This window comes from Bubalus bubalis, chromosome 7 (assembly GCF_019923935.1).
Source record: "Bubalus bubalis isolate 160015118507 breed Murrah chromosome 7, NDDB_SH_1, whole genome shotgun sequence".
NCBI lineage: Eukaryota > Metazoa > Chordata > Mammalia > Artiodactyla > Bovidae > Bubalus > Bubalus bubalis.
Genome location: NC_059163.1, coordinates 41,095,650 through 41,111,601, shown reverse-complemented (window position 1 = coordinate 41,111,601; position 15,952 = coordinate 41,095,650).

Genomic DNA, 15,952 nt, shown 5'->3' with positions numbered 1-15,952 from the left:
TTCTGGGAAAAAAGGATAATGCTAGAGTACCTCTCATGAAAGCTATTAGAATAATTTGGTGATACTGTGAAATTGTTTCTCATTTAGATGCCATTTATTAATTTACAGAAATTACCTAGTATAAAATGGTTGATTGATGAATTTTCCCCCATATATTATTTTCTTAGGTGAATATTTGTCTTTAGATACATCTTTATTTTTATGAATTTGCTCTCCTAACTCTCCATTAAATTTCTGTGAAATGTTCTCATATTCAGTACTTCTGTTAGAGCAGAAATAGAACCTTCTGTGAAGATGAAGATGTTTTATAGCTTACACTGTCCGGTACAGTAACCACTGCCTCACATGTTTATTATCAAGCACTTAAAATGTGGCTAGTGCAACTAGGAAACTAATATTTAACTTTACTTAATTTTAATTATTTAGCTTTGATTTAAATTTAAATGGTCACATGTGGCTAGTACTAGGTTGGACAGTGCAGTTAAAAGACATTCATACAAATTCTTAGCAGCTTATTCAGCCATGATTCATAAGACAAAACTTTTTGTGTGTTTAACCATATTTATGCAAGTAGATATTTTGCAGCAGTTAAGTTTATTTATTTCATTTTGTACTACCCTAAACATAAGAATTATTGACAGTTTAAATTCTCATCTATGCCTTATCATACCCCTTTAGGAACTGAGCAAATCAGCAGAATTATTAATACCAGATCAGAATACTTGTGGCATAACATTTTAAATCAGAAATCCAGATGTTTTATTAAGCTAGGGAGAACGTTATTAACATAAGGATAGATTTGCATGTGACTTAAAGCAAATATGTTTAAGATAAAGTATGTCTAAAAGAGAGTTAAAACATGTCATGATATACAAAGTGAATTCTTAATTTTTCTCCATCATCCTTAAACACAAGATTCCACAAGGCCTTTGCACTGGCTATTTGCTACACTCTTCCTCCAAAGAGCCATAGGCCTCACTACCTTATCTCCCCCAAGTGGACACCAATATTACCTTCTCAGTACAATCAACTTTACCCTATTCAATAGCATAACTCACTTTCCCCTCAACACTCCAAAATTTCCATACCTTGCTCTGTTTTTCTCCACATCACTTATTACTTTCTGATATATTATATAATTTATTCACTTCTTTTATTTCTTTGTATCCTAAATTGATGTGAGATTCATAAAAGCAAGTAATTTGGATCTTTTTTTGTTTCTAATGTGTTACCAACCCTAGTCCTCAGTAAGTTTTAGATACCATTGAAAAGACTTAATGAGTAGTCTAATTGACAGATTGGAAATGGTGAACTTTTTCTATTAAGTGCTAAATAGTATGTATTTTAAGGTTTATAGGCCATATATCGTTTCTGTTGCAGTCTTTAAAAATGTTAAATTTCTTAGCTGGAAGACAGTATAAAAACAGATTGTAGGCCAGACTTGGTCCACAGGCCACAGTTTACTTATCAATTGTTCAACTGAATGGAAGATGTAACAGACAATAGTCACATGATGGTTAGCCCTAGACTTGTTTCTATTTTATATTATGAAAAGTTTTGATTTGGTGTGTTGTGTTGAACTTTAAACTAAAGAAAAATTAATGTGATAAATTGAGCCAGAATGACTGAAAAGTGGCCTTGGCAACCTAAGGCCTTTGCATTCCCCAGTCTACCAAAACTGTAATTCTGGTCTCTTATAAAACGTGAATACTAAACTGATGTTTAGTCTTTTAGTTCAGTTCAGTTCAGTTGCTCAGTCATGTCTGACTCAATGAGACCCTATGAACCGCAGCACACCAGGCCTCCTTGTCCATCACCAACTCCCGGAGTCCACCCAAACCCATGTCCATTGAGTCGGTGATGCCATCCAACCATCTCATCCTCTGTCATCCCCTTCTTCTCCTGCCCTCAACATTTACCAGCATCAGGGTCTTTTCCAAAAGTCAGCTTTTCTCATCAGGTGGCCAAATTATTGGAGTTTCAGCTTCAACATCAGTCCTTCCAATGAACACCCAGGACTGATCTCTTTAAGATTGACTGGTTGGATCTCCTTGCAGTCCAAGGGACTCTCAAGAGTCTTCTCCAACACCAGAGCTCAAAAGCATCAATTCTTCAGCGCTCAGCTTTATTTATACTCCAACTCTCACATCCATACACAACCACTGGAAAAACCATAGCCTTGACTAGATGGACCTTTGTTGGCAAAGTAATGTCTCTGCTTTTTAATATGTTGTCTAGGTTGGTCATAACTTTCCTTCCAAGGAGTAAGTGTCTTTTAATTTCATGGCTGCAATCACCATCTGCAGTGATTTTGGAGCCCAGAAAAATAAAGTCAGCCACTGTTTCCACTGTTTCCCCATCTATTTGCCATGAAGTGCTATTTTACATAGATCATAAGCCCCATCTAAGAAACCAATAAAACTCAAATACTATCTCATCAAAAATGTGCATACACACATGATTCTGCATAGATTTTCAGGGTTTTTGAAATCCCTGAGGCCTGTGAAAAAGAATCTCATCCTTTCTTTTTAGATTGACTGTCTTTTTCACTTGCATTTGTTTTGTGCATCTAATAGAACAGAAACACTGGTTTTAAGTGGGTTTTGCTTCTTACTAAATAATGAATTGGAGACTGTCAAAGAAATTTAGTCAAACACAGCACCTAATAATTCAGTAAATACTTAAAAGCATACTTTGCTTGAAGTATCATTTCAGCAGATAATTCCTTCAATAATCAGGATTTCATCAAAATGAGGAAACAAGATTTTGTTGCTTTTGTTTTTACTGATCAAGACTATTCCATCCTTACACTCTTTCAGGTTGATAAGATCCTCATTCTTTTGACTATTGAAAGTCATAGTATAATCAATAACAAGAGCATAATAAGTACCAATATTCTTTCATTTCTTCACTGGTATTACAAAGATTTCTAGGAATTGAATGTTTGTCCATCTTCCTAACATGAATCATTATCAATGAGTAAAGCCATTTCTAGTCTCTGGGAATTTTCAGTGTCAAGTTTTGGCCTAGTGTCTTGGATATCACCTAGAACAGCAATTCTCAACTAGAACCAAGGTACTGATATGCCACACTGGTGAGAGAAAGGCATGTTAAATGATTTGTTGCTGATAATATATAAAACATTGCTTTTCCCAAATAATTTATTTTGCAAAAAATGTTTAAACTTGGTTGTATTTATTTCTAAAATAGTAGTTTGCTGTCTTGTAGTTGAACATTTCTGAATGTGTGGAAAACAGTGAACTCAAATGAGGGACTGAGAGTCCTTCGGTATAAACCCACACAAGCATGTTGGTTGTAAGAACATCTTTCATATGTATTTCTGCAGAAAATAATAAATGGTGAGGATAAATGATCTAGCAAATTATCTCTCTTTATTGAAAATATATACTTAGCATCCTTATTAAGGAAAAATGTTGCACATAGTTCCTAATATTAGTGGACACCCTGTTTAATAATTCCCATGCACATTAACTGCTTAGGCTCAAATATAAGCTGAAAATTATTCTGTTGCCTAGTTAAATACAATCTACTTACTGAGGCTCTTTGGGAGGAAATGAAGATAAAGTTATAACAAAGCACATCCAGGATTAACAATGTCAAGGTCAAATTCACACATACTGCTTAGAAATGATAGAAATTACAAGAAGAAAAACTGTGACAGAATTAGGATAATGACAACGTTTGAAATAGAAATAGGTTGTTGCCAAAAGAATAAATAAATAAAAGTGATTCACCTATGTGATGATTCACAAATCCCATTGCCCTTCAATAAGACATCCCTTTGTTTTGTCTTGTCACATTTGTAGATAAAGAAAAGGCAAAATATATCCCACTAGCCAAATATTAGATAGTATAAACAGATAAGAGTTTGAGATGCATAGCAGTAGTAGGAGGCTCAATAAATTATGGATAGAGGGTATTCTGAACAAACTATCTCCTCTGTCTTCTAAATATAATAAATTTTTTAAGATCAAAGTGCATATCACATGAAGTTAATAAAGTAGAAAATGACACTATTTACCTTCATCAAATAATATGTCAAAAATTTATAGCTCAGCTCCTTGAAAATCTGTCTTATTTAGCCTGGTGCGTTGTGTAACATTTTAATAGCCAAAAGCAAATGGGGAACATAAAGCATGTTAGGCCAAGAAAAGTTTTTAAAAACCCTTTTACTTTAATTTCAGATTCCTCATGAAATATCACTTTATTTTTTTTCCTGTGGTGTCATCTATAATGTTACAAATATTAACATGTAATATCAAGTAGTTGGAGGTGGCAGAGTTGCATGAAGAGTAACTAGCTTAAGCACCCAAGGAAGGATAATTGGCAAGATGACCACATGAAAAAGAGTTGTTGTTATCCCAGGTCTGTCTACAGATTACTGCTTGTCCCCAAGTCACCAGGCTAACGGTCATATTTCAAAGAATGCTGGTTTATCTGTGCATAAAAGGGAAGGATTTGTCATTCCAAATCATACTAATGATCCATTTAGTCTAACATCCTTCCTAAGGCAGTGGTCAATTTTTTAAAATGCAGGGAGAGGAATCTTTTCTAACCTCATTTTTACCGTTATCAGAAAGGGATGAATTTCATCTAAACTCTTTTGGGAAAGATGAATTCATTGTTCTTACCATGAATTAAGAGCAAGTTTCTTGTTTTACCTGGCATGGCTAATGACAACAGCAATACAAAAAATAAGCACAAAAGTGAACCAGCTCAGTCTCTTTTAGTATTATATTAAATCATGTAGTTACATAAAGTTGAACAAATATAAGAAACTCCCATAGGCGACAAAAATTTTAAATCGTTCTTTAGAATTCATCAGGCATTTTTAAACTCTAGTATTTTTGCTTTTGTTAGTTAATCCTCAGATGGTGACTGCAGCCATGATTTTAAAAGACGTTTGCTCCTTGGAAGAAAAGCTATGACAAACCTAGACAGCATATTAAAAAGCAGAGACATTACTTTGCAAATAAGGATCCATCTAGGCAAAGCTATGGTTTTTCCAGTAGTCATGTATGGATGTGAGAGTTGGACTATAAAGAAAGCTGAGCACCAAAGAATTGATGCTTTTGAACTGTGATGATGGAGAAGACTATTGGGAGTCCCTTGGACTGCAAGGAGATCCAACCAGTTCATCCTAAAGGAGATCAGTCCTGGGTGTTCGTTAGAAGGACTGGTGCGGAATATGAAACTCCAATACTTCAGCTACCTGATGAGAACTGACTCATTTGAAAAGACCCTGATGCTGGGAAAGATTGAAGGCAGAAGGAGATGGGGAGGACAGAGGATGAGATGGTTGGATGGTATCACCAACTTGATGGACAGGAGTTTGAGTGAGCTCTGGGAGTTGTGATGGACAGGGAAGCCTGGCGTGCTGCAGTTCATGGGGTCATAAAGAGTCGGACACGACTGAGTGACTGAACTGAACTGAGTTAATCCTCATTACCTGTTCATGTGATAAATGCTTTTCAATATCAGTTTTATAAATGAAAATATGGAGATTAAAAGAGACAGAAAAATCTTTACAGATAAATAAAAATCTGGAAGGTTTATTTGTGCTATGTCACAAAATTTCAAGATTCTATTAGTAGTCATATATGATTAAATGCCCACTAAACTGCATTGTATGCTTTGGCTGAAAATTGCTTGAGGTAAACATCCACTGCTACCTGAGCTTTTTTCACTCTTCAGCAAAGTTGAATTTTAAAAGTTGTTTTCTTTTTAATTTGCAACTGCATCTAATCCCCTAATATTAATGCCATTGCTTAGTGTCATATAGAAATACATGGCAGCCCACTCCAGTATTCTTTCCAGGAAAATTCCATGGACAGTGGAGCCTGGTGGATTACAGTCCATGGGATCGCAAAGAGTGGGACATGACTTAGAGACTAAATAACAGAAGAGAAAACACTTCTAAATACACTGCTTTTGTATATCTTAGCTGCATAAGTTTGAGATGTAATCAGAAGTTCCTATAAGATTCATTTTAAAGTGTACCTTTTTAATATAATGAAATATTTCATCTGAAATGTGAAATTATTGCAATAGACAGCTAGGCAAATAGATCATCTATACCTACCATTTACCTAAAGAAATAAAGGGTCACATCATAATATATTTAAAAGCTTCTAAATACTTTGGGCTTCCCAGTTTGCCATACTGGTAAAGAAACTGCCTGCCAATGTCGGAGACATAAGAGACCCAGGTTCAATCCCTGGGTAGGGAAGATCCCCTGGAGGAGGACATGGCACCACATCTGGTTATTTTTTTCTTTTTCTTCCCAATTTACCTACTCTCCTGAATATAATATTTATCCTTTATATGGATTCTCTCATAATTTTAACTTACATGTTTTCTTGTTGTTTGGTCACTATGTCGTGTCTGATTCTTTGTGACCTCATGGACTGCAGCATGCTAGGCTTCCCTGTCCTTTACCAACTCCCAGAGTTTGCTCAAATTCATGTCCATTGAGTCGATGCTGCCATTGAACCAACTCATCCTCTGCTGATCTCTTCTCCTTTTGCTTCAATCTTGAGCAGCATCAGGGTCTTTTCCAGGTGTTTTTGATTCTTCAAATCAGGTGGTCAAAGTATTGGGTATTCAGCTTCAGCATCAGTCCTTCCAATGAATATTCAGGGTTTATTTACTTTAGGGTTGATTAGTTTGATCTCCTTGCAGTCCAAGGGACTCTCAAGAGTCTTCTCCAGAACCACAATTCAAAAGCATCGATTCTTCAGTACTCTGTCTTCCTTATGGTCCAACTTTCACATCCATACATGACTACTGGAGTTATATTGCAGTCTGAAAATCACAGGAACCTAAACCTGTATTTCCTTTGGAATAATGATTCAGTAATTGCTAGTTCTGTATCTGCAGAAACTTTAAACTTGCTTATGTGTGTTTCAGTTTAAAGGCCCCTTATTTAATATATTTTTGATTTATTAACATTGCATTAATAGCAGAGCACTATAACTTTCTCCTAAAAAAAGCTTATTATGTTTTGTCCCTATTGCAAAATTCAGACTTATATTGAAGAAAGTAGGGAAAACCACTAGACCACTCAGTTATGAGCTAAATCAAATCTCTTATAAATATACATTGAAAGTGACAAATAAATAGTCAGTGGATTCAATCTGACAGAGTGCCTGAAGGATTATGGATGGAAGTTTATAACATATACTTGTTACAGAGGCAGTTATCAAAATCATCCCCAAGAAAAAGAAATGCAAAAAGGCAATATGATGATCTGAGGAGGCCTTATAAATAGCTGAGAAAAAAGAAGAAGTTAAAGGCAAAGGAGAAAAGGAAAGATACACCCATCTGAATGCAGAGTTCCAAAAAATAGCAAGGGGAGATAAGAAATCCTTCTTGAGTGACTAATGCAAAAAATAGAGGAAAACAGTGGAATAGGAAAGACTAGTGAGCTCTTCAAGAAAATTAGAAATACCAAGGGAACATTTCATGCAAAGATGGGCACAATAAAGGACGTAAATGGTATGGACCTAACAGAAGCAGATGATATTAAGAAAGGTGGCAAGAATACACAGAAAAGTGTTAGTCACTCAATTGGGTTCCTCTGTCCATGGAATGCTCCAGGCAAGAATACACAGAAGAACAATACAAAAAAGATCTTAATGATCCAGATAACCATGATGGTGCAATCACTCACCTAGAATCATATATCCTGGGGTGTGAAGTCAAGTGGACCTTAGGAAGCATTATTACTAACAAAGCTAGTGGATAGTGGAAGTGATGGAATTCCAGCGGAGCTATTTCAAATCCTAAAAGATTTGAAATAGCACATCATGTGAAATGCCAGGCTGAATGAAGCACAAGCTGGAATCAAAATTTCTGGGAGAAAAATCAATAACCTCAGATATGCAGATGACACCATCCTTATGGCAGAAAATGAAGAAGAACTAAAGAGCTTCTTGATGAAGGTGAAAGAGGTGAGTGAAATATCTGGTTTAAAAATCAACATTCAAAAAAGGAAGATCACGGTGTCTGGTCCACTCACTTCATGGCAAATATATGGGGAAACAATGGAAACAGTGACAGACTTAATTTTCTTGTGCTGCAAAATCACTGCAGATGGTGACTGCAGTCATGAAATTAAAAGATGCTTGCTACTTGGAAGAAAAGCTATGACAAACCTAGACAGCATATTAAAAAACAGAGACATTACTTTGCCAAAAGTGGTCTGTCTCATCAAAGCTATGGTTTTTTCAGTAGTCATTATGGTTGTGAGGGTCCGACCATAAAGAAGGCTGAGTGCCGAAGAATTGATGCTTTTGAACTGTATTGGAGAAGACTCTTGAGAGTCCCTTGGACTACAAGGATGGCAAGCCAGTCAATCATAAATGAGCTCAATCCTGAATATTCATTGGAAGGACGGATGCTGAAGATGAAGCTCCAATAATTTGGCCACCTGATGTGAAGAGCTGATTCATTGGAAAAGACCCTGATGCTGGGAAAGATTGAGGGCAGGAGGAGAAGGGGATAGTAGACAACAAAATAGTTGAATGGCATCACCAACTTTATGGACATGAGTTTGAGCAACCTCCAGGAGATGGTGAAAAACAAGGAAGCCTGCCATGCTGTGTTCCTTGGGGCGGTTAAGAGTTGGACAGGACTGAATACCTGAACAGCAACACATGCATTTTCTATTAAGATACTGCATAGTTTTCTCTCACTTAGGAGAAATAGACAGCACTTCAATACTACACTTGCAAATTATTTTAAGCAGCAAAATCTTCAATAAAATTTACAAAAATGTATAAAATATGGCACTAAATAGACTGAAAAAGGATACGTGTTTATAGTATTAGAGCTGAAACCAAAACACTGAAGTCTCCTTCATTGACATCAGATGAGAATGTTTGCATTGGGTGCTTCAATTTTTTTCTCTTTCTAATATGTGAATGTCCCTGAATGACTATGAAAGAATCATGAATACTGATTTCAGGGTTACAATGAAATTCTAGTGATTATTCAAACCCACAGATGCAGACTCCACAAATGAGGATAAACTGTACCTTCTTTTAAAATCAAATTCACAAAGTGAAGTAGATTTTCTGGGTATAGAAATGAACTCAAAGTTCAATAATTATTCCTCCATATCATGCAAACTTTTGTTACTATATCAGATATCTAAAGTCAGTGTGAATATCAGTTTCTTTATATTTGTATATTTGTTTCTTTCTTATTTATCTGTTTGGTTATTGATGGGATTTTGTAGAAATTTTTTCTCAGTTTATCTTAAAGAACTATTTTCTCTAAAAAATAAAGACATAACATTAGTAAATGTCTAGTATAGCTGTTTTTAATTGTCAATCTTGCCTGGCAACTAAGAACTAAATAGAAAGTCCTGTATTTAGTCCTTTTATTTATGGTTTTTTGTTGTTGTTGTTGTTTTTGCTATTTTGTAATGTTTTCTTCTCTTGTATCTTTCATTATAGTCTGTCTCTCACTTGTTTCATTCTTTCTTTCTTCAAAGTACCTAAATAACAAATTGTTTTAGTCGCTTAGTGCCTGACTCTTTGCGACCCCATGGACTGCTGCCCACCAGGCTCCTCTATCCATGGGATTTTCCAGGCAAGGATACTGGAGTGGTTTGCAATTTCTTTCTCCAAAATAACAAATTATGTTTCTAACTTCCATGTTTTTTTTTCCTTTTTCTTTTAAAACTTCTTTTTCTGTTCCTTCTTCAAGTAGATTTCTATTTCTTCTTTGTTTAATTTCTTCACCTTTTAGAACTGTTTATTTCATTACTCCCTATTAATGTCACTTTCCAAATAGCAAAATATCTTTTATATTTTTAAAACAATTCACCATAGATCCTGAAATTATTTTTCTGATATCAGTTTATGAGTCAAAATATTTCTGAGAATAAATAGTATAATTATTTTTATTTTTTTCCTTTGTCTCAATGAAAGGCTTGTTTAGATGATTCATTTGTTTTTCTTTGTTCATATTCCTAAGTTAAGGTCAAGGTTGTTTATTATTGGTAAATATCATGGGCTCCATCGGCAATTGTGTAAGTTACATTTTAATACCTACTACCTATCTTAGTAAAGCGAAGTCGCTCAGTCGTGTCCGACTCTTTGGGACCCCATGGACTGTAGCCTACCAGGCTCCTCTGTCCATGGGATTTTCCAGGCAATAGTACTGGAGTGGATTGCCATTTCCTTCTCCAGGGGATCTTCCCCACCCAGGGATCGAACCCAGGCCTCCCACATTGTAGACAGACGCTTTACCATCTGAGCCATCAGGGAAGTCACTACCTATCTTAAGTCAGTGCTATAACACTGAATGTCTGTGTTCCCTTCTAAATGAATATGTTGAAAATCAACTCCTAATGTGATATTATTAGAATGTGGGGTTTTCAGAATGTGATTAGGTCATAAGGGTGGGGCCCTCATAAATTAGAATAGTGTCTTATTAGAGAACCCAGAATGCTCCCCTCTACATGAAGTTTTAGCAAATGAATGGTCTTCTGTGAAAAAGGAAGTGACCTCTCACCAGGCATTGAGTCTGCCAGTGTGTTGAGTTTATGCTTCCCCAACTACAAAACCATGAGAAATAAACTGCTATTTAATTCACCAAGTGTATAGTGCATGTGTTACAGTAATCCAAACAGACAAGGACAGTAGGCACTCAAATTTCCAACAGGCACCTCCAACTCAATGTATCTCATCCAAATTCATCTCTCCTTTTGCTTCTAGTATTACCCAAGACAGGAATTTGGGAGTTCCTAGAAATCTCACTCATTTACAACAAATTAATATTGAGAGTCCCTTGGACTGCAAGGAGATCCAACCAGTCCATTCTGAAGGAGATCAGTCCTGGGTGTTCTTTGGAAGGAATGATGCTAAAGCTCCAGTACTTTGGCCACCTCATGCGAAGAGTTGACTCATTGGAAAAGACTCTGATGCTGGGAGGGATTGGGGGCAGGAGGAGAAGGGGACGACAGAGGATGAGATGGCTGGATGGCATCACCAATTCGATGGACGTGAGTCTGAGGGAACTCCAGGAGCTGGTGATGGACAGGGAGGCCTGGCGTGCTGTGATTCATGGGGTTGCAAAGAGTCAGACATGACTCAGCAACTGAACTGAACTGAACTGAATATTATCTGTAGCATACTATTATTGATATATATGATTTTTTATTACAAATTTTTCTTTATCTAAATTTCCACCATTCACCCCACTTTCACTGTTTCTCACCTAAATTCTTGCTGAGATCTCTTGCTGCTGCTGCTGCTAAGTCGCTTCAGTCGTGTCTGACTCTGTGCAACCCCAGAGACGGCAGCCCACCAAGCTCCGCCGTCCCTGGGATTCTCCAGGCAGGAACACTGGAGTGGGTTGCCATTTCCTTCTCCAATGCATGAAAGTGAAAAGTGAAAGTGAAGTCGCTCAATCGTGTCCGACTCCTAGTGACCCCATGGACTACAGCCTACCAGGCTCCTCTGTCCATAGGATTTTCCAGGCAAGAGTACTGGAGTGGGAAGATCTCTTAGTTGCTTACTAATTTCCCAGAAATTTCTATTTACTCTGTGTGGGTGTATGTGTGTCTATGTATGTGTGTGTGTGCTCATTTGTGTCTGACTCTTTGTGACCCCATGGTACTGATCCTAAATCTTCAGATGTTAGAAACAGCTCAAGAGCTAATGAAGGAACACAAATGTCATACCAAATACTTTTAGACTCTTGCTTGAAAAGAAAATTGGCCAGCACCTCACTTGTATTTCTGTCTCTGTGCTATCCCCTCCCCCCAACTTTCTTATAGATTGCAATATAATTAACTATGGAAGTTATTTTTTTCTTTGCAATTTGTCAATTGAGAATACAATAGAATCCACTGGGGCAGAACTATTTATTCCAGAACTGATTTATCACTATCCTTTCTTTCATATGCCATGTGTCACAGTGTATGGTAAATTTGTTCCTTTTTTTTTAACATTTGTCATCACCATTACAGTATGTTTTTCTCAAAGACAAAGGTTTTTCAATTTTATTTATGTGTCCTAAAGTGAAGTGAAGTCGCTCAGTCGTGTCCGACTCTTTCTGATCCCACGGACTGTAGCCTACCAGGTTCCACCATCCATGGGATTTTCCAGGCAAGAATACTGGAGTGGGTTGCCGTTTCCTTCTCCCAGAGATCTTCCCAACCCAGGGATTGACCCGGGTCTACCACATGGTAGGCATTGTAGGCAGATGCTTTACCAACTGAGCCACCAGGGAAGATCCTACTATGTGGCCTAACTGATCAATAAATACATAAAATAATGAATTAATGATATAGAAAATGACAGTGGCAATTTCCTGAGTACTATATCTTTTTTTACCTGCTCCTTCACACCAACATATAAATGAAAAGCAAAAATCAACTTCCAAGGATAACTAATATATGGATTTTTCTTCGTATAAAACTCCTACAGTTTTAATGTTCGTATAATTGTAATTTGCCTGATCTAGTCATATATTAAGCCAGAGAGATAAATTTAACAGTTTAAATGAGAGAAGTTTTTATTAGCTTGGTTGTTAATATACCAATTATTTCTAACAACCTTTATACTAATTAATAAAACTTTGTTCTTTCAAGAATTTGGTTTAGTCCATTAAGTCTAAATTTCTATTTACCTCTTTTCCCATTGTTTCAAGTTGTTTTAAACCCCAGGTGTCTCTTTATAAATTAAAACTTTATAATGGACCACTAGGTTTAAATTCTTTTTCAGTTAGCATTCTCTTAGCTCTGGAAGTTGACTTAAATTAGTACAAATCCACAATGTTCTCAGACATGGCAAATGATTAGGGATAATACCCAACTGTTATCTCAGAAAAGACAAAGAATATAACTGCAAAGGGAGAGATTTAAGTAAAATGACTGAAATAACTATCCCTGAGAGTTATATGACAGGATAGATTCTATGAGCAATTGACACTATAAAGTCAAAATTCTGAAGTTATTTTGAACATTGGAAGTTGACATAATTGTAAAAATACAGCTTAAAAATAGGCTCAAGTTGTATTCATCCTATGAATCCCTTCCCTGGAGACTTCCATCTCGCCAAAAGTCTTAAAAACTTTTTTGCTTTCATTTTCTCACCTTTCCGAAGGTATTTTCAATTTTTTCCAGTTCAATTCCTGTATATTAATATCAACTTGATCATTATCACCACCGATTTCTTTCTACTCTCATATTTAAAGTATCTGCTACATTGGCATTTTTATCCTCTTATCCTTTATGAATTCTCTTTTTTTGATGCCATAATTCCACCACTTACTGCCAAAGTATTTTTTAAAAACGTTTGAATCATGCTGTCTATATTCTCTCTTCTTCCATGAGTGTGATATTTTTCAAAACAGAGCTAAATCAGTTACTTCTTTCAAAATTAGCATCTGCTGATTGACTTCAGTATAAATTCCAAATTTCATAGCATTGTACCAAGGTCACAATCCAATCTTTTCCTAGCATTGTATTCCTGTGTCCCAATCCTGTTTACTTAGACCATGTCTATGTCTGAAAACTTTGTGTAAAGTGCTCTGTCTACTTGAGAAAGCTCTATTCATTTTTAAGTCCTTGTCCTCTGTATAGCTCCCTAAATCTCTTGATGACCTGCCTTCACTCCCTTAGAAAAGTTGATTGTTTCTCTGCATTTTTCACTCTATTAAAAGTTTCTCCACATTTCATCATCATTACTTGGAGTTCTATTTAGTCTACTTTTACACATTGACATTCTTAAATGACAGAACTAATGCCTTCTCCTACATATTTTATTACCAAGTAGATTGTTTGGTACTATAATAATTGCTAAGTCTCTTCAGTTGTGTCCAGCTCTTTATGACTCTGTGGACAGTAGTCCCAGGCTCCTTGAAACATGGGACTCTCCAGGTAAGCACACTGGAATGGGTTGTCATGCCCTTCTCAAGGGGATCTTCCTGACCCAAGGATTGAACCTGAGTCTCCTGTGTCTCCTGCATTGCAGGTGGATTCTTTACCACTAGTGCCACCATAATTGGAGCTGGTTAATTATAACAATTAGCCTTAAATTTAAATAATGGCTTAAAAACAATAGCCATTTGTTTCTTGCTCACACGAATTTCTACTTCAGCAGGGAGGCTCTGCTTCAGAAACTGATTTAGGGACGGATGGAAGAAGAGGTTGGAATCTTCAAAGGCAATAAAGATTGGTCATGGAAGAAATCTTCAACTGACAGAAAGGGAAGACTGTGGATATGCTTTTATATAAAGATTTATTTTGTTGAAATCTCAAATCACTTCTGTTCATACCATACTGGCCAGAATTTGGCCACATGACCACCTCTAACTGTAAAGGAGACTGAGAAGTTCAATCTGTCAGGAAGAGAACAATGATTCTGGTGTGCAGCTGCTAGAATGGGTTTATTGCTCCACACCCACCCACCACACCCACTATGCACACAAACATACGCAAAATGAACTGGATGGTAAATTAGCCTTTACAGTCATACCTTTGGAGCTTTTTTAAAATGCAAATACCTGAAGCACTATCATAAACCTTCTTAAACTAAACATCCAGCTATAGAATTTAATAGTTATACAGATGATTCTGCTCATAGGAATGATAACTCTTCTACAGGTGCTGACTAACTAGACTACTGAAAAGACTTAATAACACGCAGAAATGGGAAATGGGAATAGCCCTTAGAGCACAGACTAATTCAGAAAACTTTTAAAAATAGTTTTAATTTGAAATAGAACAAATAGTTCATCTATCTCATTAAAAATTCAATAAAATGAATGTTAGACTCAACAGCTCAGAAACTCTACATTGTTTTGCAGGTTTTCTTAAATTTTATCCTGTAACAAATGCATTCTACATATGATCAACTGAAGCATAAACACTGAGGCAACATTTTTCCTCCTCTAAGAGAGCCTCCAACAATAATTAGTACTTACTTGGAAATCAATAAATATCAAAACACCAAGTGTTATCATTTGCCCTTTGCTTTACAATAGGTTTGAGTACAAGATTACGTATAAATTAGTGAGTTTCTTGAGGAAAAGGGCAAGTGGTTTTACTTAACTGACAATAATATCTTTTATGTTACATTATTTATGTGCAAATCAGGTTTCATACTGTTTCAACTTTAAGCTTGCATTCCTCATTCACTTCAGGGACACCTAATCAGTTTATAACTTGTAATCAATTTAGTCTTTCATTACCCGATGCAAAAATATTTATTTACAAGTGGCAATAATTAGCAAAGTCATACAGAAGACACACTGCACTATATTAATGTGTACACTGGGTTCTGTAGATTTCTGTCAGTTCACTGGAATAAATTCAAATCTAGATAGGCATGAATATACCTAAATGCAATGGTTTTAAAATAATAACTAAGCACTGAAGAATTGATGCTTTTGAATTATGGTGTTGGAGAAGACTCTTGAGAGTCCCTTGGACTGCAAGGACATCCAACCAGTAAATCCTAAAGGAAATCAGTCCTGAATATTCATTGGAAGGACTGATGCTGAAGCTGAAACTCCAATACTTTGGCTACCTGATGTGAAGAGCTGACTAATTTGAAGAGACCCTGATGCTGGGAAAGATTGAAGGCAGGAGGAGAAGGGGAAGACAGAGGATGAGATGATTGGATGGCATCACTGACTCAATGGACACGAGTTTGAGTAAACTCCAGGAGTTAATGATGGACAGTAAGGCCTGGCATGCTGCAGTCCATGGGGTTACAAAAGGTTCGACAAGACTGAGGGACTGAACTGAACTGAACTGAAGCATAGGATAAGTCTAGATGAGCAATTCGAGTAACCTTATTCACTATACTGAAAACCATGAGTCAGTAACTGGCTTATTTGCAAGAGCAAAAATGAGGTTTCCAATTTTCAAAATTATTACCTTATTTCTTATCATTAAGATCTATTTCAA